This window comes from Charadrius vociferus, unplaced genomic scaffold (assembly GCF_000708025.1).
Source record: "Charadrius vociferus isolate BGI_N301 unplaced genomic scaffold, ASM70802v2 scaffold1578, whole genome shotgun sequence".
Lineage (NCBI taxonomy): Eukaryota > Metazoa > Chordata > Aves > Charadriiformes > Charadriidae > Charadrius > Charadrius vociferus.
Window position 1 is genome coordinate 355,309 of NW_009649704.1, and position 21,746 is coordinate 377,054.

Here is a 21,746-nt window from a genome sequence, read left to right on the forward strand (position 1 = left end):
TAACATTCATTTAAGTAATTTATACTTCCCTGGCAATTACGGGGGAATAGGATTTGAATGTTTAAGATGTATTGATGTGAGGGAACTTGCCGTTTGCCATGTACCAATTGTTTACTGTTCCCAGCCCCTCTTTGAAAATTAGATGTTGCTGTTTCATGAAAAAAAAACCTGGTTTTATTAGCATGCATTAATATTTTAGGGCACTTAGTTTTTAGCCATTGTGTACTGCAGCGCGATCAGTCGTCTGTGGTGTGTGGTAAAGATGAATGTAGCTAGTTAAGAAACATTATTCAGCCTGGAGGTGTTGCCAGTGCAGCACCGTGTCTTGTCATATCAAAAATAAAACAATGCCTGTCAGAGTGAACCTGATGGAAAAAAATCTAATAAACTACTCGTAAATACAGCATGATAGAACTTCGAAAATGGCAAATGCATCTTAGAAAATTAAGCCCTTTGACTTTCAGTAGTACGTGTATGTGCACGCGCACTGTTTTTAAAATGAGATTTAGTCTCTGTTTTAAAGGTGATGTGTTTTACAGACACCAGTTTGGGGCCTTGTCAGAGGGAATAATGATGTATTTACTCTCCTGCTTCCCCCCAAGTGCCCGTGCGCTGCATCTCTGATGATGCCGTCCTCCAACTGTAGTGTCCCGGGAGCGGGATGGGCTCTGCGGCTGTACCCGCGGTGGACTCCTGCCTGAGCGGGCCAGTAGCGCGGGTCAGGCTGGACGCGCTGCGTTGAGGAGTGAAATGTGTCTTACAAACACGAATTTCAGCCAGGGCTCGTAAGAAAAGAAAAGAAAAAAAACAAACAAACAAACCAACCACCAACACTATTCCGGCTTTTTGAGGTTCATCCTGCGTTTTTATAGTGCCATGAAATACACATGGGCAAGATAAACACAGCAGTCAATTCAAAGGGATCTCATTTAGTATTCTCAAGAAGTAAACTTTTCAGTCCCATAAGCGGAATTACAAAGAGTCTTATTTTGAATTTCATTTTTCAAAGCTGGCCTTCACAACTCAGTGCCTGATAATTAAATTCAGATGACTCATTTTTCCCATTTTTTAATAATTTTTGCCCGTAGGGGAAAAGAAAACTGGAGCTCATATCTCCTCTTTAAACATGTTGATATGATTCAGCTTGAAAATATAGCTAAAACCCTTTTTTCCTCTCTGTCTATGAAAACCTAGTTTTAATTATTGGTAATATGACAGATAGACTTGCGGCCAAATAAACCATTCTATTGAAGTGTCTTGCAGCTAAATATTTCATTTCCTAAGCCCTATAAATAGTTTTAATCTGGTCCAGAGATGTACACAAATAAACAAAATTAAATTTCCTCTGGAATATAATTCATTTGTATTTTCAAGCTATGGGATATTCTGTAATGGTAGTATATTCAAGAGTGCTAACTCAGCACATTAAGTAAGCTTGACTTGACGTGCGCTCCTGAAAAATCTCCTGCGTTGTCATTCACCCTTCCCTCCGAAAAAATGGCGCTTTGTTGTATTTTTAGCAGCCGGGTTCCCTTAGCTCTCTTGCCTTCAGCGGTCGCCACAGCTCTGTCCCTGTGCTGCACGTTGATCTCGGCGCACACAACTGCTCCCTGGAGACTCCCGTTACGGGTTTCTTTTGGTCCCCAACCCGTCGGATGTGAATCCTGCAGTAAGTCTTGACAGCGAAAGGGCATTGCAGGTCTAAGCATCCATATGTCAAGCAGAGCGATAGAGGTTTGAGTAGCTATTTGAGACATATTAATAAAATAACACATTTACAGCTCTTTTAACTGCTATCGCAGTTTCTGTCATGGGACCTTGGGTCTAGATTCCTTGACAGGTGAGAAATAAAATTCTACTGAGCAGAGAACAGGAGGGGAAAAAAGCAGCAGTGTGAAAAAGAGCCCGTCAGATCAGAAAGGACGATGGGGGGTCTCCAGGCTATAAAGCAAAATTGGAAGGATGGCGGTAGCTGCTCTGGTCTCCTTTGAGGGCAGCTGGGGTGGCTGTCCTAATCCCAGCCCTCCTCTACTGGGGCAAGGAGGCACTGGGCACGGAGAGGGGTCCGTGCTATCGATCTTCTCTTCTGTCATTATTCCCTGACTTTTTCTTGTCTTCAAGACTTGGGGTTCTCTTTCCCCTCATTTTGTACTGGATGAGAGACCTGAAAAGATTAATGAAATTCTTCGCCGTAAATACATGTAAAAGAAGAAAATCCCTCAAAGCAGCTTGGGCTCCAGCCCGAAGGGGACTGAGCTCTGTTGATCCTGTGCTTTGTGTTTGTATCTGCTCAGAGCTGAATAAATCCCTCGGCTCTCACTTCTCGGGAATATCTGCTGATTACGGCTGTTTCATGGTACCTGGTTTAAAGCTTTCTTCAGTGGTGAGCATCCCTGTGGGTGCTCAGCTCCGCTGAAACTGCCAAAGCGTTTAAAGCGGAGCACCTGAAACATCCCAAGACTGTGTCTGACGATGAGGAGTCTCCAGACTGGTCCTGGATGGCGCTGAACCTGCTCTGTGGCAGACGTGTCCCGGCCCGTTCTTCCCTGTGGTAGCTCAGAGATTGCTCTGAAGCTTTGGCTGGCTTTGACGTTGAAAATAGCGTCTTTGATCTCCCGTGTGTTTTTCCGTGAGTCCTCGGGTAAGTTAATCCTCGGGGATGTCTGAGGTGACAGGACGGGAACCCCGTGGGGACGGTAGGAGCCTGGGTGCTGCAGCTCAGTGCTGGTGGCCGTACCCTGCTGTCACACCTCCAGCATCAATGTGTCCCCGAAGGTTTAGAGAAAGGAATGTGCTGTGCAGCAGTCTTGGCTGCACGCTGAGCACGCTGTAATAGCGGGTAAGTTTTTGCTTTGCCTGTGATGGAAGAGGTCTGGATTTCTGATGTTTGTGCATATTTGCTGCGGTTTAAGTATATGCAAACAATGAAAATGTGCTTGTCTGTCTCTTGCACTTCCTTCTGTCATCTGTTTAGATCTCATCTGGCTGGTTTGGGACCTGTATCTAATATTAGGCATAATGACTTGTATTGTGGTTATTAAAGCATTATGCTGCTGTTGCCGGGGAAGGAGGTGGTGTAGGAAATGACTAATAATGCAATTTATGTATGTGTGTTTACAGGAATTGACTAAGATCAAGCGTACGTTTTTCTGGGTATAACACAAATATTTAGCAAAGCAGTTCCTGCAGTCATTCCAGTACAGCTGGAGCGGGCAGGGTGGGTAACCGATAGAAGCCTTGTTCTCGGGCTGCGCAGAGCCACATGCAACAGAGTTCCTCCAGAGCAGGGATTTTCAAACTTGTGGGGGTCTAGGAAGACAGTCTCATGTTTGCCGTAGAAAATTCCTCTTACGCTACTGAGTTGGCAAATAGGAGGAAGTGGAGAGGAGAGTCTGTGAGCTTCGGCCCATCTGTGGAACGGGTAAGCGGCTAGTGATGGCCCTTCTCCCCAGAACGATGTTTGGCACTCCGCGGCTATTCGTTCCACTGATGGAAACTATTTTGAAGCCTCTGCTCCTGCCAAATGAATTAGTTCCATGAGATAAAACTAACAAGTATCTCATTTGTCTGACTATGACAGTCTGGCATGTTTTGAAGGTTCATTAGATGTTCCTAATTTTCAGATGGAAAATTTACTTTGAGATGTTGATGACTTCTTTAATAATGAGGCTTTTCAAATCTTTTATAGCTATGTTGCGTTTTGCAACTGTACGTGGTAGATTGAGAATCCAAATTAGTAGGAGGGACCGGGATTCTAGGTAGGAAAGGTGCTCCAGTTCCTGCTATACCGTAGTGTGCTGTTTTTCAGATCAAAAAGTACTACAGTATGTGAGGGGTCAGAACCTTTTGGGTGGTTCTTCAGCCTTGTGTTGGGTTCTGGTGCAGCAATTAACCCTCTTCCCCCTTGCCCTCTGTAACCTTATTTCACATTGTATTTTTGCTTGAGCTCAGCTGAAACGGAATGTTACCTGGCAAAGAACTTCGTGGTATCACGCCAAGAAGTCTCACAGTGACCTGGGAATCTCACTTGCTTTTGAATCGCTTCCTTCATTTGTCACCGGGCCCTTGTTTTTCTGTCCAAACGTTGAGCCTGCTTAGCCCAACTTGTACCAGTCCCACCACGGCTTGGGAATGGAAACTGGTTCAGGTGCTTATCCTTTTCCTCTGAGCAATCCTGACTGTGCCCATCCTTCTGAATTGCAATCCACCGTGATGCGCTTCCTCTTGAACTTAATTATGTTTCTTTATTTCTTATTGCAACTTTTACTGAATGTGGCTACCTTTTTGAAAATTCAAATACTTGTCTTTGCAAGAAAGAAATGAAGCTGACAATTTCCAGATGCCACCTCATCCCTTTTATTGTTTTTTTTAATCTGTTTCATGGTCCTTCAAAAACTGCTTTCTCCTCAGCTGCCTCACTTGTGTAGTTTGTTCCAGCAGGACGCGACCACGTTCTGAACTGACGTGTTAATGCAGAGTCTTGGTCTGTGGTATTTTTCTTCCATGTGATCCTTCTCTTGACTTAATTATTCTACCTTATGGAACACAAGTCTAATTTTAGGGGGGTTGCATCATCTGTCATGTTGCCCCTCTGCTGCCCTCCCACTCTTTGAGCCTTCCTTTGCCATTTCCCCTGGGAAACATTTTTTCCTTGATTTTTCTGTTAATAATCTGATGCTAAGTGAATGCAGTGGGAGAAGCAGGGCTGCAAGTGAGTAACTGCCAAATCGATGGAGTTTATTCCTGTCTGAATCCGGTTCCTCCTCTTCAGTTTCTCATCTTCGTTTTGCCTTTTCAGCCTTGGAGCCGTATTTTGCTCATCTTGCTTGCACAAGTGCTTTCCTTCTCCTTAGGACTGTTTTTGCACTTAATTTGGGTAGAATTTGGTTTTAGCTTTGTCTCTTAATTGCCTAGGAGCAAGGCAGGGTGCCCTAACACCTGCATCTGTATTGTTTTGCATTACTTTTCTAGCACAACTGTGCCAGATGTGAAGGCGACGCCGGCGTCTTGCTCTGCCTCAGCAGGACTATGGCACAGATGTTGAGCAGTGGGTAAAACCGAAAGGCACCACGTGCTGGGGCGAGCCTGGGAGGAGAACTGAGGACCTCTGAATTTAAGGTTCCTCTGGTTAGTTCTATAATGTCTTCCTTTCTGGAGCTCAGCCCAGGAGACCCATTTTGGACATCAGCCCTTTCTGGAAAAGCCTTTCAGAAGTTCTCTGTTGTTGCTGTGTTTCTGCAGAGAGATGAGTTGGGGGAAGCGTGGTTGGAGGAACCGCCTGTGCTTCAGCAGCTCCTCTTAACTGTTGCTGACTTTATTCTTTTCTTGTCATTATCTGCAGTTGACCCTTCCCTCCCCACCACCCTCGTCTGTCTGCTAAGTGGTTTCTAATACTCATTAAAGTTCTCCTATGCGAGATCTGCTTTGTGCGTCCCTCTCAATGCCAGTTATATCCTACCACTGGCCAGGCTAATCTAGTCGCACATCTTGTGCTCTGCCTGTAAGGGATTAGAGTACCCGTCTTCTTGAAGGTCACTGTTTCAGATGATGGTAATGTTGGTTGGTGAAAAACTGTTCTCTGTATGTGCCTCTAATGAACCAACCTATTCTCTTTGTATCAAAGCAGCTTCTGATCCTTAGATGGCTGTCTCGGAGCTTTCAGCAAGTATTTTCATCTCAGACCTCAGTCGATGTCTGCTGAAGTCAATGGAAAGACTTTGGCTCCAAAGGGTTTGTGACTCCGGCTTTAGCGTATTGTCACTTAAAGTGCGTTCCTCGTGCCACCACACTGCAGCTCAGGAGCAATGCAGGTCTGTGTCTGCTGCTGCCGGTTACGCCGACGCTGCTGCTGCCGGTACAGGTCGGTGGAGCAGCTGTAGGGACCCTACGGACTTGACACGGTGATGAACCACTGCCCCCCGCGCGGGGGAGTCGGGAACGGGCCCTCCGCACTGCGCCCTCCCCACGTGCTCCCGCAGCGGCTGTTCTGCGCAGGGATTCTGTAAAACATTGCCGCACGACTGCTTCAAAATGAGATTCATTTCACACTTGCCACTTCCTTTTTGATTTCTTCCAGTCAGTAACTGCTTTTATTTGAAAGTTGACAAGCGTTATCCTGCCCTGGTGCACGCGTGAGGCTGACGACTTGAAGATTATTGTCCGTCTTGAAATAAGTTATTTCATCACTAGTTAAAGCCTGGATAATGCAAGTAGGAAAGTTTGCTTTTCCTGTGCAATGAATTAAGCTTCCTTCTTGTAAGAGCTAGTTAACTAATGGATACTTTATCAGTAATATTCGGGTTTTTTTATTCCATGGTAATGTTTCCCTTAGGTCTGGGAACGAATAAAAAATGGTATGTGAAGTGGCTTTTGAAATCCCTGTTTAAATGTCGGTTACATCTTTGTTGGGATCTGGAAAATAGACCTCCCTATTGACTGGTACAGTTTCGTTTTATCTTCTTTTTTTTCTTCTAATGCATTTATAGTGCTTTTAATTGGAAACAAATTCTCCAAAGGGTTTAAAGCTGTAAAACGTTGCTTTAGTGGGAAATAGTCTTCTTGCAAAACCCTCTTTTCTCTGAGAAGGTGCATTCTCTGGAGGTCGCGTTCTGGAGCCATTTGTCACAAACAGACCCCCCTCCTGCGGTACCTGCAGCTCTCCTGGCTGCCGCCGGCACGCGTGCGTCGGGTCGGGGATGTGTCGGCCTCTCTGGCGTGCTGTGCTGCACTTCTGGCCTTATTTTAATGTGGCTCTGCAGTACGATGAGCATGAGTTTGCAGGCCAGTGGGCTGATTTCTCCCTGGTGGGAGACAGCTGGCCACAGTACTGGCAGCCCTCGGTACCGCTCGGCGCTTCCCAAGCGGATGCAAACTGTTTGTGAGCATCTCCCATTGCTGTTTTGAAGGTGAAGGATTGATACTGCTTTGTACAAAGTAGTCTGTGTAGAGCAGTATTGCACAATGTCCTACAGCTCCTTGGCCTGCTGCACTGCGGAAATAACTGGGGAATTCTGGAAGAAAGGGCTGATGAGGGTAAGATGGTGTTTGAAGACATTCCATAGTTAAGCATCTGTTTCTGGTAGGGAAGGGAAGATTTCAGCTGTACCCCAGCTGAGAAGAGCAACGTACAGACTGTGTTGGCTCTCATCAGTGAAGGACTTCGCTGACAACACGTGCGACTCCTGCCCGCCGTCGCCGCGTGGCCGCCCGCGGAGGCAGCAGGACGGACTGGCTTCTCCTCGCGCTGGCTCCTGCCCTCCTCTCTGGAGGCACGTGCCCACCGCTGCCCAAAGCCTCAGCCGCTCGTCTGCCGGGAGCGTGGCGGGGAGAGAGACTCGTGTGACAAATCACAATGAAAGGGCCTCATGACCTCTCCCACTCATGTTTCATTCAATAAAACATGATGAGACTTTGTACACCGCTTTCTGGCTAATCTTATTTTTCCATGCATTAATATGATTAATTCTATTTGCTGGATAGTAGAGAGCATTTCATGAATATTCAGGATAGCTTTTTAAGCCAAGGAAGAAGATGCTTTTCGGCTGAAAATTACCCGGATCATGTTTTAATTGTCCTTTTTTATCCCAATTTGTCCTTCTTTGGTGTTTGGTCACCTCCGAGGCTGAGCGAGAACCCTACGCAAAGGCTCCTGCGCCTCAAGGGCTGAGATGTGGGAAGGACTGTAGTGTGTGAGGAAAAATCCTTGAAGGTTACTAAACATGAAGAAAATAATATTTAGCTATTTCTGTCCTGGTTGCAAACACGTTGGAAGTAAAAGGCAGACTTGTTGGCAAGAACACTCAATACGTGCAAGCTAAAGAGGTTTTTTTGAAAGACTCGTCCAAATCAGTATAACACAACTGGCTGAAAGCTGAGAGGAATACTGGTTGTCTCAAGAGTACCTTCTGTAGGTGACCCAAAATATAAGTGACCATATAGATTGTAAAACAGTGAATAATACCTTTTTCTGGCAGGGAGAGGAGACTTTACGTAAGTGCAAATGATGTCACAGGCTAAGTTGGACATCTGTGGTCCTCTTTACAACACCATGTCTCCACTGTTACAGCGGGACACTGAGCTTTCCTAGTTTAAGCAAGGATTTTGACAAACGTTGGTGGGAAAGATCACTGCCTTCACTTGGAGGTGCTTCCAGGAGCTGTCTCTGCCTTCCCATTGCCTTTTTCTTGCTCAGAAACCAATTTGTGTCCGTTCCCGCGCTGCTGATGCTGGCTGAGGCTGTGCACATGCAGAGGGGTCTCCCTTTGCAGAGGAGTTCGCTACATTGAAGGAATTGGATTTGCGCGTCAAAATCTGTCTGCCAGAGCTGATAAAAGTCATGTTTTACACTGCTCACCCTTATCTACAACTTCCCAGTGAAAGAGTGGAGACACCTCTGCAGCTGTTTCAGTACTTTCAAAGACCTCTTTCTTCCGGGGTTTCTCTGTGGACCAGTCGTGGATGCTTTCTTATATTTGTCAGTTGTGTTAAAGAACGTAAGAGCTTTGTTTTCAGATGTCACCTGCTTCACAAAACACATGTTAAATGATTGTTGCCCGCTGGGTTTTCCTCCCAGGGTTCACTGCAGCGGCTTCCCCGGTGTTCGGTTCCCATAGCTTGCCTCCCTGCGCACGAGGTGGAAGGCACAACTGATGGATTCAGTTTGGTGCTGAATCCATCTCTCTTGTTTAAATTGATTTTTTTTTTTTTTTGACGTCCGATGCTAACGTATCTGATGTGCTCCGATGAAACTTCAGCTCCCTTCTAATTTGCATCATATGCTACTTCATTAAAGTTGGGGAAGAATTGCATTTAGCATGGTTTGCATAAGCTCAAGCTGCAAAGGAGTGTCATTTTTTGACAATTCTCACGTCATAGGCATCTCTCCAACCTGATCCTTTCCACTTGTCTCTCAAAATATTTAAGTGCATAAAATACAGGGAAGAAATAGCTATAGAGAGTCGACTTTAGGAGATGTCTGATGGCTGCTAAGGGTAATGTGGTGAAGTGTGTCTGTGTTTTCTGCTCTTCAGACAAAGCGTGGCTCTCTAGCAAGACAGAGGTGTCAGATCAGCACCTTCTGATCATGAAAAACTGCCGAAGTGGTGTGCAGGAGGCCCCTGAGTGCCCCGGGTGACACACTCTGGAGTGGGTCTCTCCTGTATGGACAGGAGTTGGGTCAGTGTCCTGCTGAGTGGCAAGCGGGCAGCAAACCGAATTCTGGGTGGGCAGGGAGGGTGTTCTCGTGCATTGGATTTATTTCCGTTTGCTGTCACGATGGGCAAGCAGCTTATCACCCCACCTGTGTCTCTTCTTGTGCGTTCAAGAGTCCAACCTCGCTCTAGTTAGATTGCAGCTGAGATTCTGGGTTGTGAACTGGAGATATGGACGTACTAACAGATCGATGAGATAATACACCGAATCGCGCCTCAGGAGGTCTGAGCTTGGCAATAACCTGTTGTGAGCTTGTCAGAAGATCATTTTACTTGTTTCCTTCTCTTGTTTTTTGTTTCTAAGGTGAGCTACTGAAGTTGGAGATCTTCTCCAACTAGAGAAGACTAGAGCTGACTCACCAGCATCTCGTTTCCCTGGGGAGGTTTATGTGCAGGACCTATATTCCCTCTTTCATCTAGGATGATAGAATATTTGGATAGCCCAAAGCTTAAATATATTACTGGTGATTGATACAGGTTTTGGGGTGGTTCCGAGGCTGATGCCAGCTGCGTTCCTTCAGCGGGCACTGATTTTGCATGCAGACGCAGCAAGGAGCTGTCTTGTAGTAGAAGCTTCTGGTCTGAACGTGAACAGCTCCACCGCCCTTCCCCACGTATTCTTTGAGACAGGCACGGAGATGAACAGTGTACGTGAAGACAGTGGAGGAAATTTTCAGTGTTTCAAAGACTAGAGAAACACTGATGTGTTTAGTTACAGTTCCTCTCGATAGGGCAGATTAAATAAAGTGTTACCACAGCCATCGCTGCAGCCACAGAAATGGAAGAACTATTCAGGTTAAGAATTAGAAAATGTGTTTTCAGTTCCATTGTATTTGTTAAGATATATCTTGACATATCTATGTGAGACGTGTCTTGACAAATATGATGGAGTACAAAAACATATAAGTACATATATATATTTAGACAGCCAAACTTCTGCAGTTTGATAGCTGTAGTGCAGTCCTGGAGGCCTTTTGTCCTTGAGTAACAGCCTTTCAGCTAAAGTGAAAAAATTGACTTCTCTTCCTGTTGTTTGCTTACCACAGGCCTGGGCTGCAGCTGCTTTAAAAAATAGATAAGGATGCTCTGGCAAGGATCAATAACGGATGGGATAAGCAGGAGAGCGCAGAGACCGTTTTCCATTCCAGATCCGTGAGGTGGTTTCGGAAGTGAGCTATTCACAGGGGGGGTCTGGGATTCCCAAATGCAGAGGGAGCTGCAAACGAAGTGTTGAAGTGAAAAGGCCTAATAGCAGTTCAGAATTGGTTAATACAGTATCACCTCGTGACGCACGGGCTGAGCTCTGAGGCAGCGGAAACCTGCGCTGGAGCTCCTCGGGGTGGGATGTTCCCTTCAAAGGTTTGGTGTTTCTGGAAGGAGTTAGTCCGAAACCTGGTTCTGAGCTCAGGGAGCAAGAACGGGCTGGCAGGCAGAAACGGGAATGATTTCTGTTGTGAGACGTAGGGGGGAAATAATGAATTCTACAAGTTTTCTTGCACCTTGGTAGCTGTGTTCCTCCGTGCCTCAAAATCCAGTGTTTTTCATCCTGCGCTGGGAGGTGCTGCCACTGACGGGACTTGGCACAGACGCGTTCTGTCTCACGTGCTCTCGGCTCAAGCGTGGACTGCAAAGCTAGTAATGTCAGTTATTAAATGCAGACACTTATCTAAATATCTTGCCTCTTACTGTCTCTGGTATCTCGCACACAGAGATCCAATCAGCCTTCCCAAAGCCCAGACGGGGGAAGGAGATGGTGTTTGTGGATTTGTGTGGCTGCTGCTTCTCGGCTGCATCGCCTTTTGTCACGGCGGGTCGCGAGCTCTTTCGCTCCGGCTGGGTCTGACAGAGAGCAGAGATCCGAGATCTAGCGGATCAGAGGTCTAGCGGCTGGGTCTGACAGAGAGCAGAGATCTAGCGGAGATCAGGCAGACGCCAGGGCGTCGGTAAATAGCAGAGAATTAGGAACAGATGAAATGCTGTCAGAGCTAATATGTAGTGACTGTATTCCCAGCCACGGTCAGCTGGAATTTTGCAATACTCTGGGAATCTGGAGGGGTTATGGTGCTCCGCTGATGTGGTTCTGCGTAAAGGGCGATTCCTGCCTTGCAGAAGTCCAAAATGGCAAAGTGCGAGTAGCTGCTTCCCTGCCACCGCGGGGACCTGTCCGGCAGCCGTTAAGAGTTACCTTTTTGCCAGTGGCCTAAAAACTCCCCGAGCCTCTTCCCGCTTCTAAAAGAGACACGTTGGTTTGATGCTTCCCAGTTGGAGCCATGGGGGCAATACCCATCTCTGTGCGCTTTCCATCATCCCTTTGTCTTCATCCTGCACTTTCTAAATTAATTTTTATAATCATCTTTTAAATGATGGAGCAGTTCAAATTAGTTCTTTTAGTCAGAATTACCTGCATTAAAGGTCTCCCTTAAAAAGAAAGGCATAAAAGTAACTAATTGCTTCAATTATAATAATGTGGCTTAGCTTGTGGTTTTCTGTTAGAAAAACCTGTTTTTGATAAGTCAGCTGTTCTTAAAAGGGAAAAAAATAAAAGTGCTTCAGGCTAGAAGCTGGCATGAAGGAATTTTGAAATAAGGTGGTTCGCTCTGTAATGTAACAGAATAAATTAACACCATTGATCCTGGAGCGGTGCCCTGTGCTCGAAACAGCCGGCTGGGGCAGGGGAGTGCTCGCAGAGGGTTGGTTGTTTTTTGGGCTTTGTGGTTTTTTTTTTTGGTTTTTTTTTTTTCCCCCATCACAGATGCTTTGTATGACTTTGAACACACATCCTTCGGTTTTTAAAGCCACAGTGGAATTTCTGGAGCCTGGAAGAAAGTCAAAGGGAAGGCAAAACTAAAGGAAAATCTTGAAAGATGTTTTGAAGCCAGCCTGCGCGGCGTCGGCTGGCTCTGTGCCTGGGTATTGAAGACCTGCTTGGTGCCAGTGGCCGAGGAGCCCGAGTAAGGGCGGAGGGCGGACAGGCGACCGCGCGCTTGCTGTGAGCCTTCCGCCCTGCGCCCCGTGAACTCCGGGTCGGTGCATCAGAGAGGACGCGCAGCCGGGAACGGCCAGGGAGGCTGTGCAGCACGATGCTCAGGATCCCAGCGCTCCGCTCTGCGGTTCCTCTCGCTCTCCTGCTGTTGCCCGGGGACTGTCCCACCGCCCTGCGCCGCACCTGGGTGCGTGCGAGAGGCGGTGCTGCTGCTGACGGAGCGGGTCTCCTGCGGCAAACTGGGGCATTGGTGCTGGTACGCCCGATGAGGCATCCATGGGTGTTGCGTCCTACTGCCTTGAAGTGGTGCCGGCAGAGCACGGGCTCTTCCTCCAACCCAAACCCGGGGATTTGAAAAGGCTGACTGACTTCTTGGTGTAGTTCACGGGCTGTGGGAAGTGGCTCCTCGTTGTAAGAACATCCAGTAGGAAAATCTGGGGCAGCTCTGTCTGCTTTGCTTCATGCGTGCGCAATCATCAGAGGCAGAGGAAAGCTCGCAATAAAAATCTTTTGGTCTCTTTAAACTCAGACAATGGACGATCTGATTGGAGCCTCATCTCCAGTTTAAAAAAGAAAAAAACTCATAAGCGGCTATATTGTCATATTCTCTCTAACAATAAAAACAGTTTTAAATCGGAAGGTTTTGAAGCAGGAGGGTCTGTATATTGCTGTTCAACATCTGCCCGCCCTGTCCCCGCTGCCGCCCAGCAAGAAACCCTCAAAAGCAGGAAGACCTCAGGTGACTGTTGTTCAGAGCATGCTGCCACTGACTCCCCCCCGCCCGCCCCAGACCTCTCGAGGAACTGTAGATTTTTAGCACGAAATTAATATATTGAAATTTTTGTGGAAAGAATATAATACTCATTAAATTTTGCAACCCAGGAATATGTATAAAAAAGAGCTTGCAATTAAAATTCATTTTGAAGCAAGTTAACAGAAGTTTTGTTAATGTTTAACATCTTTATGGGTGCGATTCTTTGTAAATTTGAACTAATTAAGTCCAGTGGGACAAAATAATAAATTCTGCATTTGCTGTGGATGCCAGTGCTCGCTTTGCTTTTGGCGCTTTTCCTCTTTCTTTGTGCAAGTTCTGATTTTAATAAGTTGCCAAAAAAATAATTATTTTGCTTTTTACGCCAAATTATTAAGAGTCCATCTTTGTAAATCTTTGAAGGGCTGCAACGAAAGATTCGTAAAGACTTGATGCTTGCGTACCTCCACTGACTCCAAGGTGATTGCTGTCCGGGAGATCTCAGATTGGATTTTTTTTGGTTTTCCTTCTAAACATTCTGTTAACTTGCAACTGCTGTGGGGGTGTAAAAGCCTCAGCTGGAGTGGTGGCTGTGTCCTGACATTAACCCTGAAGCTCTGAGGTTTCCTTATCTGAAACATAAACCAGTCTGAAACGTTTGGAATTGTGAATTTTGTGGTTTTTCCTCTCCTTAAATATTTTTCCTGGGATCCTTTTCTTAAGCAGTTTATAGGTAGCAATAAAAGTAATAGAAAGTATCTCCAATAAGTGGCTGCCATAATAGATCTGAGACCAGAACCTGCCCTTTGGCTGCAGGTTAGAAGATGTCAGAGTTTGCCGAGTTAGCGGTTTGTAAGACTCTTCCCAGCAAAGTCCTATTGAACGAAATTTTAGTACAGTCGAGTGAGAATACCGTGCTGCAGGCTCTCCCATGGCTGCCCCGAGCCTCTGCTGCTATAAACAACGCAGGGCTTGGAAGAGGTTGTTAATGGCACTTTATTGATTGAAAGGGTAGAAAGTGCATCTAAACTGCGGATGATTCTGGTAATTTTCTCGCGAATTTGGCTGCTGTGTAGCTGTAATTGCTGCACCAAGCTTTGACTTCTAAGTAGCAATGCTAATGAACCCGTTAACATACGCTGTTGCTTTCTGTAGTGAAGGCGGGGGTTTCCTTGCAAGGCCCCGTGGTCTGTCGGTCCTTCGGCTGCCTCGGCTCAAGTGGAGCATTGAGCTCCTGCACGGGACACGCTCAGCTCCTCGTCAACCAGGTGGGACTTCCCAAAATCCTGGTGTGACTGCAGCCCAGGATGTTCTTGCCCCACGTGCTGCAAGGTGACGTTGCTGGCTCGTGTGCGGCTTCTCCACCGGCACCCCCACGTCTTGCTTTGCGGAGCCGCTCCCCGGGCTGCGAGTCCCCCCCGTCCCGAAGCCGGGAGCTACTCCTGCCCTGGGGCAGCTCTTGGCCTTTCCCTTTGGACTTGGTGATACTTCTGTCTGCCCGTTCCTCCACTCTCCTGAGGTCTCTCTGGATGGCTAATGCACCCATCTGGCGCGTCGGCCGCTCCTCGAGCTTTGTGTTGTCTGCAGACTCGCTGAGCATGTGCTGAGCCCTCGTCCCGTCGTTAATGAAGGTATAAAACCGTATTGGCCCCACGTTAGTTGTTGTGTAACGGCGGATTGCCTTTGGAACACACAGCAGACTCTTGCTGTCTGCTGCCTTTCTCTGAAGGCTGTCATAGTCTGTTTAATTTGCGACTGAATCATGCGTTTCAGGTTTTCCTATCTGATCAAACACTTGGCAATACAGAACGATAGGCAGGCGCGGAGCAATCGGCTCCGGTGACACAGTCACATCGGTCGAGAAGACTGAGCGGAAGAGGCGCAGATTGATCTCCTCTGAGAATCTGGAAGAGGAACTGTTATAGCAGCAAAGAGCACACAGAAGGGAGGCTTAAAAAAATAAAAAGTAATAAAGTAAAACCCACTTTTGACATACTGGTAGTGCTTTCGAATAGTCAACAGCTTTTGTAGTTGGAAAACTTCAGGTTGTGTTAAGGTCATCCACACAGCCTTCTTGAAAGGGAGGTTTTGCCCTTGTGCAGTTCTTATTCTGACTGTCTTGGCAACTTCCCTCGGGTGTTACAGCCTCTTAATCTTCCCGAGAAAGCACACTGAGCACCGTTCCATGCGTCGGTCGCAGGAGGGAAGAGCCTGGCCCAAGGTCCTGCGGCAAACCTGTGGCTTACCCGGCGTTGTGATGCTCAGCCCCTCAGACCGGGGCTGCTGCTTGCTGTTGGAGTGCGGGAGATTTCCCGGGGTGACATCCCTTGTCACCCTCTGGGGACATAAATGCAGCCAATGGCTTCCTAAGCTGCACAGTAGTTGGTGTGGAGTTTTGCTATAATAAGTTCATCTTATGTTCTTTTAATGTTTCCTTTAACGCCTGAAATGCGAATAAGGCTGATAACCTATTAAACGTGTAAGGGGTGCCTGATGCATCCCTTACTTTTAGTGGTGCATCTGCTATGCTAAAGAAACAAACCCCAACCCCCAAACAAGTGCTTTCAAAGGCCCAACTCCTCACTGCGACATCGAGAAAGAACGGCAGGGTTTTGTTCCTGGGTTGTGTTTTGCTTTTGGTCCCAAGCTGAGTGGTACACCCAGTGTCTCGGTGAGCTTCTGTGACCGTGGCTTCTCGTGGAGCGGTACACGGTGGATGGGGCAGTGGTGTAGAAGTGTTACTGTGGAAAATGTCTACTAGAGAAATCTGTCCAGAAATATTTTGGTGCTTCCACTAGTGTTGCTGTAATACCAGAGCTTTTGGACTATGTCTTCCAAACAGACAGAAGAAAATTGCTAGTGTAAGGAGGGCGGAGGCTAAACGAAGGCAGTGGGATGAAGTGCCGTCATTCCCAGTTAAGAAGGAAGGGGCAGTATCTACAGAGATGCACTTCTCTTGATGGCAATAGGGGTATGAGTGTAGCATCCTCATCTCCTTGCTGATACTTCATGCTTTTGTGCTCAGATTGCCTTTTTTTTTTTTTTTTTTTTTTTTTTTTTTTTTTTTTTTTTTTTTTTTTGGAGGGTGGGGGAGTATGTGGAACTTTGGCTTTGGGGTTTGCTTGTTTCTCCAGACTCTGAAGTGCAACCCGCGTGTGGAATGTATCTGTGATCCAAAGCGTGCGTGCGCTGCTGTAGCAGTGGTGGCAGATGTGTGTTTGAGCGCCTGGTGGAAGCCCAGGGAAGTGGATTTCTGGAGGCTTTGGATAAAGATCTGACACTTCTGGCTATTCTCAGCCCCTCGGAAGCCCCCGTGCTGAGATGGCAGGGAAGGCAAACCCTGCCTCTGACCAGGGGAATCCGTTTAGCTGACTTGAAGGGAACGTAATCCTGCGAACTTTCTCCTGCAGGATTTATGAGGTATTCTTTACTCATCTTTCCCTTAGCAGTGACATCACAGGCAGCATTACGATAAAAATGATAGTACTAGATCTGTTATAATGTCATTAACATGAGTTTTGGCTGCATGAAAAGTGTGCAGAGACTTGCAGCGAGCCTAAATCCTTCCAATATTGAAAGCAAAGGTTTTGTTGCACGCTCTCACTACGATGTGGAAAGCAGATGAAGGAACCTACCCCTGGTGTCCAAGAGACGTTCCCCACACGATCACCATATTAATCCTTTACCCCTCCTTTCTCCATCAGTTGCCCACAGGCTCTTGGAAGACCACCGCTTCCTTGCTGCTACAGTAAGGCATCTCGAAAGGGGTATTTTTCATTGTTAATGCTTAGCTCTATTATTTTCATCTATATGTATATGCTATTAGTGGGAAAACAGATGCAGGTGAAAAACTCTACCAACTGCAAGTGTGGTGTCTCCCAGCCCCCCACTGCCTCTCAGGAAGAGATTTCCCTCTGCGGATAATGGGTATTTTATTCTCTGTTCTGAGCTGGCGGTCGGAGTTGTCCTTCAGCCTCTCGGATTGCATTTCAGCGGAAGAGGCTGGTAGAAACAGCCGTACTGGGAGTTTACTGGAGTGTGTGTTTGCGGAGAAGTGTATGTTTTGAGGCAGTGCTGCAGGTATTTGAAGACATTACTCATGAACAGACTGTGATGTGCTAAATTGAGTGGAACCTGTGTGCCAACTTCACAGAGCGTGATTTTGTCTGAATGCCAGTTGTTTATGGAGTATGCAAGTTGAGGAACGGAAGACACAAAGATTCGCTTAAAAGTATAATTGGATGGATAATATCTTGGGCCTTTTTGATGCATCTTTTTAAAGCACTTCATAGTTGTAATGTGCCAAAAATAGCTGTCTGCTGTGGCCACCACTACTGCAGCTGGAATAGATTTTAATTGATGGGTACTGTCAAGCTGTTAGCGGCCATGCAGTCATGAGAACTTTTAAAGAGATATTTCTTGTCCCTGCTCACTTAAACACTCTGCTACCAAGTCACCGCAGAGGATTAATTTTTACTTAATATTGCCAGTGTTTGTGCTGATAGCTTACTAGGGCCATGTCCTGGATTTTTCAGTTTCTCAGCAGTGAGAGCTGCTGACCGCCGACTCCGTCTCCAGGTATTACAGCAGATGGTGCTAAGACCCTAAGAAAATCCAGTGTGTTCAATAAGGGACAAGCACATCTTTGGAGCCTGGTTTGCTTGTGACTTTTTGAGCTGCAGCGTTTCCCTTGGTGCACGTAGAGGGCAAGAAGATGGCATTTGACTACGGTACTCTGATGTGTGATGCTGAGGCCGTGCTCCATCACGTGGAAATGGTTTGCAGTATTCCACTTTTGTTGTGTCTTTCACCGTTTAATTCTGTGTGTGCGGTATGTTAGCTGGAGGAGCTGGTTTTGAAGCCTCATCTTGAGTTGAGAGGAGTCTGGTTAAACCTCAGCACTTCTCAGCCTGGAGTGAAATTTTAACTTCAGAAAAAAATGGCTGTGGGAAAAGACAGCAGCAGCATCATACACAAAGCAGCATTTAAGAATGAACATTTCCTGCTCTCTCCTGCTAATAATTTCCTTTAAAAAAAACCCCAAAACCAGAAATTTTAAAAATGGACAAGCAGGGAGCAGGGTGCCAGGGGCTGCGCTCGTGGAGCAGACAGGCTGGAGGAGCATTGGGCTTGTACGAGCTGCAGGGAGCCAAGACTTCGGAGAGCCTGGAGAGCACTGACCCGCTCTCCCAATGCTCTGGGCACAGATGTCACCCTGAGCCAGATAACCCCTTCCCGAGCAGGGCTTGCGGGTTATTTCACTTCAGCTGCTAAATAGCACGGGCCGGCTGCCTTTCCATAACACACCTGGTCTTCTGGATCAAATAAACTTGATCTTCTTCAAATTTGGCTTCTCTGTGGTTGAGCCAAAGGAAAGAACTTGGGACAGAGTTGATTAAAGAAAAGAAATAGGTGCTGACTGTTGTGTGGAAATGGGCTGTGACTCTTCCTTTAGGAACCCGGGGTCAAGAGGAGAAATCTCTCTGGTGTAAGTCTCTGTCTTCCAGTCCTTTGGCAGGTTCAGGTGCCTGTGCTGGTTTGGGGTCTGAGTTTGTGTACCTTCCCAAGGCTTTCCTCTCCTCTCTGACCCGCAGAGAGTTAACTTAATTATTCCTGTCCTCAGAGTGGAAACTGTCATCCCTTCCAAATAACGCCACTGTTCAAAAGGTTGAAAGTTGAAAGCAAAAAAACCACCCCAAAACAATACAAACAAGCTTGTTTCCATTTAATTGTTTAGATCTGTTGTGTAGGACTGCCCCTGCGTTTCCAAGTTGCATAATTCTATATGTATTAATGTACTGTATTAGTACACTAAGGTATATTAAGTTAGTTGATAATCTGCCCAAAGAGAGCCCAAGACCAAACTCTTCGCCATCCAACCTGTCCTCTGTGCAGTTGTCCTTTGGCATGGTAGTTATACCAGTGCCAGAAACTGCTGGGGAACCTCATCACAAGGCGAATATGTTCACTAGAGGCAACTGGTGGCCGCTCCTCTTCACTTCCAAACCTTGCCGGGGCTGGGGACCAAATGCTGGTTGTGGAGATGACCCGTCATAACCAGAAGCAGTGCAGACGCAGTGCCATCTGGCAGGTCTTTGCGTGGGGCTGCCTACACAAGCTGGGAGCTTGTGGTTCCCACAGCCTCCTCTCGGCTGAAGCGGATGAGAGGTTTTGAAGCTCACTGGTGTGGGGCTGTAGAAGAACGTAGGTCGGCAGCCTGCTCTGTCCTCCCTACCCCGTTGCCTCCGAGGCACATACAGGGTGCGCTGTGGGCAGGACCCACAGGCCAAGCGGGTCACCAGCTAAAGAGCCCTGGCAGCGCTGGAGTGCCTTGTGCTTCCCCCGAGGCAAGTCTGCACTAGTTGTTGTGTCTCAGGTTCCAGGACCTGCTGAGATAGAGGACCAGAACTCCTCCTTTGCAGAAGGAGCACGTTTTAACTCATGGTTTTGGAGAGAGGAGGCAGAGAAGACTCATTGCTATTTTCTTTGTGGATAAGCAGGTGACATCCATCTCGGGGCTGCACAAGCCTTCCTGTTGCCATCAATATGGAGGCAACTGTATTAATTCTGAATGATTGCCCTGTCTGAAAAATGGTGGCTGTCCAGTGTTTGCGGTTATTTTGCGAAGGCTTATGGACTGTACTGAAACTTCACCAGGAGCTGCATTTGCATAAGTGACCAGATGAAATTGCAGAGGGTCACAGCGTTACCAGCAAGGCCAGACCATCAAAGTCTTCATTTCGTCCTTTCTGCTGCTTGGAATTCTTTCTGCTGTGCGCTCCTCTCCTGCCTGTTTCTGGCTCATGCCCTGACCTATGCTTTTCTCTTTTATTTTCTCCTCCTCAGCCGGGCAGCCTGCTCTTTGTACCTTTCTTTGTCTTTTTCTGGCTGGTCGTGCCACATTTTCCCTAACTTTGTGACAGTTTCTACCGCGGTCCAGTGTGGGTTTGATTTCTGAAGCTGTGGGCGATGCTTGGCCATGAAGAGAAAGAAAGCAGATAGCGGCCGCTTCGCCGTAGTGAAGTGGACTCTCTTCCTCTGCCGCCTTCTCTGCCTGTTCCTCACTCCCCTCGGAGGACCCCGTGCTCTTTCCTTTGGGTGCTCTGTCTCATGGTGCTTTGCCATCTCTTTGTGCTTCTTTCTCTTCTCTCTGGACACGGCTTTCCGTATTTCTGGGCGTTTCTTTGGAATCGCTCTGCTAGTTGGAGGCTCTTGGTTGACCTTGGCCTTCTTGATGGAGACGTAGATCTGCAGATGAGCGGCGCGCTTCCTCCCTTGGAGCTGGTGAGCGGGCTGAGCCATGGCGCGGTGAGCTGGAGTGCGCGGTGGGGGGAGCGGGGCCGCTCGTGGTCCCTCTTGGGATGGAGCTACTTTGCCGGCATGATGGTGAGGAGGAGGAGGGGGCTCTGCCGGGCGGCAGGGTGGCTGCCGCGGCGCACTGCGCCTGTGCGGTGGGGATGACTTCGTTGTGGCAATTATGATACAAAGTTCCCCGAGCCAATCAGTTAGGGCCAGATCTGCTTCCTGGAACTCTATTGGCTGAAGGGTTGGGATGAAGTCATAGCTGTGGTGATGTAAGAGCTCTTTGCTGGCCGAGGAATGCCTTTCTCCCCCGGCACTGGGATTTAGCTCCATTTAACACACAGTCTATTACAAATGTGTGTAATACCCAAGGAGATAACTGGATGCCTCTAATTTTTTGTCATGATAAAATGTGAAGCTGCTGTTAGCTGCTGAGAGGTGGCAGCTCATAATGGGAAAATGGTTTAGTAGCAGCCCTAAAAATAATTGTATGTGACAGCTGTTTCTTGGTTCCTGTCAGGATAACTACTGTAATTTAAATCTGCAGCTCTTGGACTACATGTCTAATTTATTTGAGTGGACTTTTCATTAATTTGAAAGGTTCTGAGGGTTTAAAAGCCTTCATTAATTACATTTTAGTAAATGAAAACGTAATAAGGTTCTCCAAGTTTGTGTGGGAATAAAAGAAAGAAATTTCCCATGTATTGTTTGCTTGTTTTTTAAAGGTTAAATCAGTTGTTCCCGGGAAACAGCTACCTTTTCTGCCCCCTTCAGAATTCTTGTGACTAAGAACAGGAGTATGAATAAAACAAATTGAAATTTTGACCGCTCATTGTAAGTACAAGATGACTTATTGAAGTTCCCAGTAGCGTTAAATATTCATATGTAGTAGATTGCGTAAGTGTTAAATTATGAAACAGACCCTACTTCTGTAGAACTTGTCTTTCGGAAAGGTAAAGAAGACTGGAAGTAGGGAGTATTACACACAGAGAAGGTTTTCTATGGCATAATTCCGTTGCAACTCGTAGGACTCCTGTAATTGCTGGGCTGTTTAATGATGTTGGAGTTAGGGGGAGATGACTTGTCAGGCTGTGTAGAAGCTGGTGGTGAAATCAAGCCTAGACAAAATACTTCAGTGCGATGGTGCTTTTGTGCTCGGCTATTCCCCTTCTGTGTTTACTCACAGTTGTTTTCGAGTGACCCCACAATAGTAAATAAAATTGGAACGAACTGAGGCTGTTTGTAGTACCATAAGGCTTGCTCCTTTCATGTCACGGCTCTTTTCTGCTTTCTGTATGAGCAGAGAGGGTGATTTGCATTCCATTTATCCATCCCACTTTCCCTTCCGTTGTTTCTTTTGCTCTCTAAAGAGAACCTGCATTTGTGATTATTCTGGGGCAATGAAATAATTTCATTACAGCATTCAGAGGTCTCTTCAGCAGGTGCTTTATTATCTCAATAATTCAGCCTAAGAGACTTTTCAGATTCCCCAATTCCCAGA

The 21,746-nt window shown here is 46.8% G+C and overlaps 1 protein-coding gene across 1 annotated transcript in view; it reads left to right on the top strand.

Moving 5' to 3' along the window:
* Positions 1-21,746, top strand: part of CSMD2 (CUB and Sushi multiple domains 2) — a 308,452-nt gene that overhangs the window by 85,269 nt on the left and 201,437 nt on the right.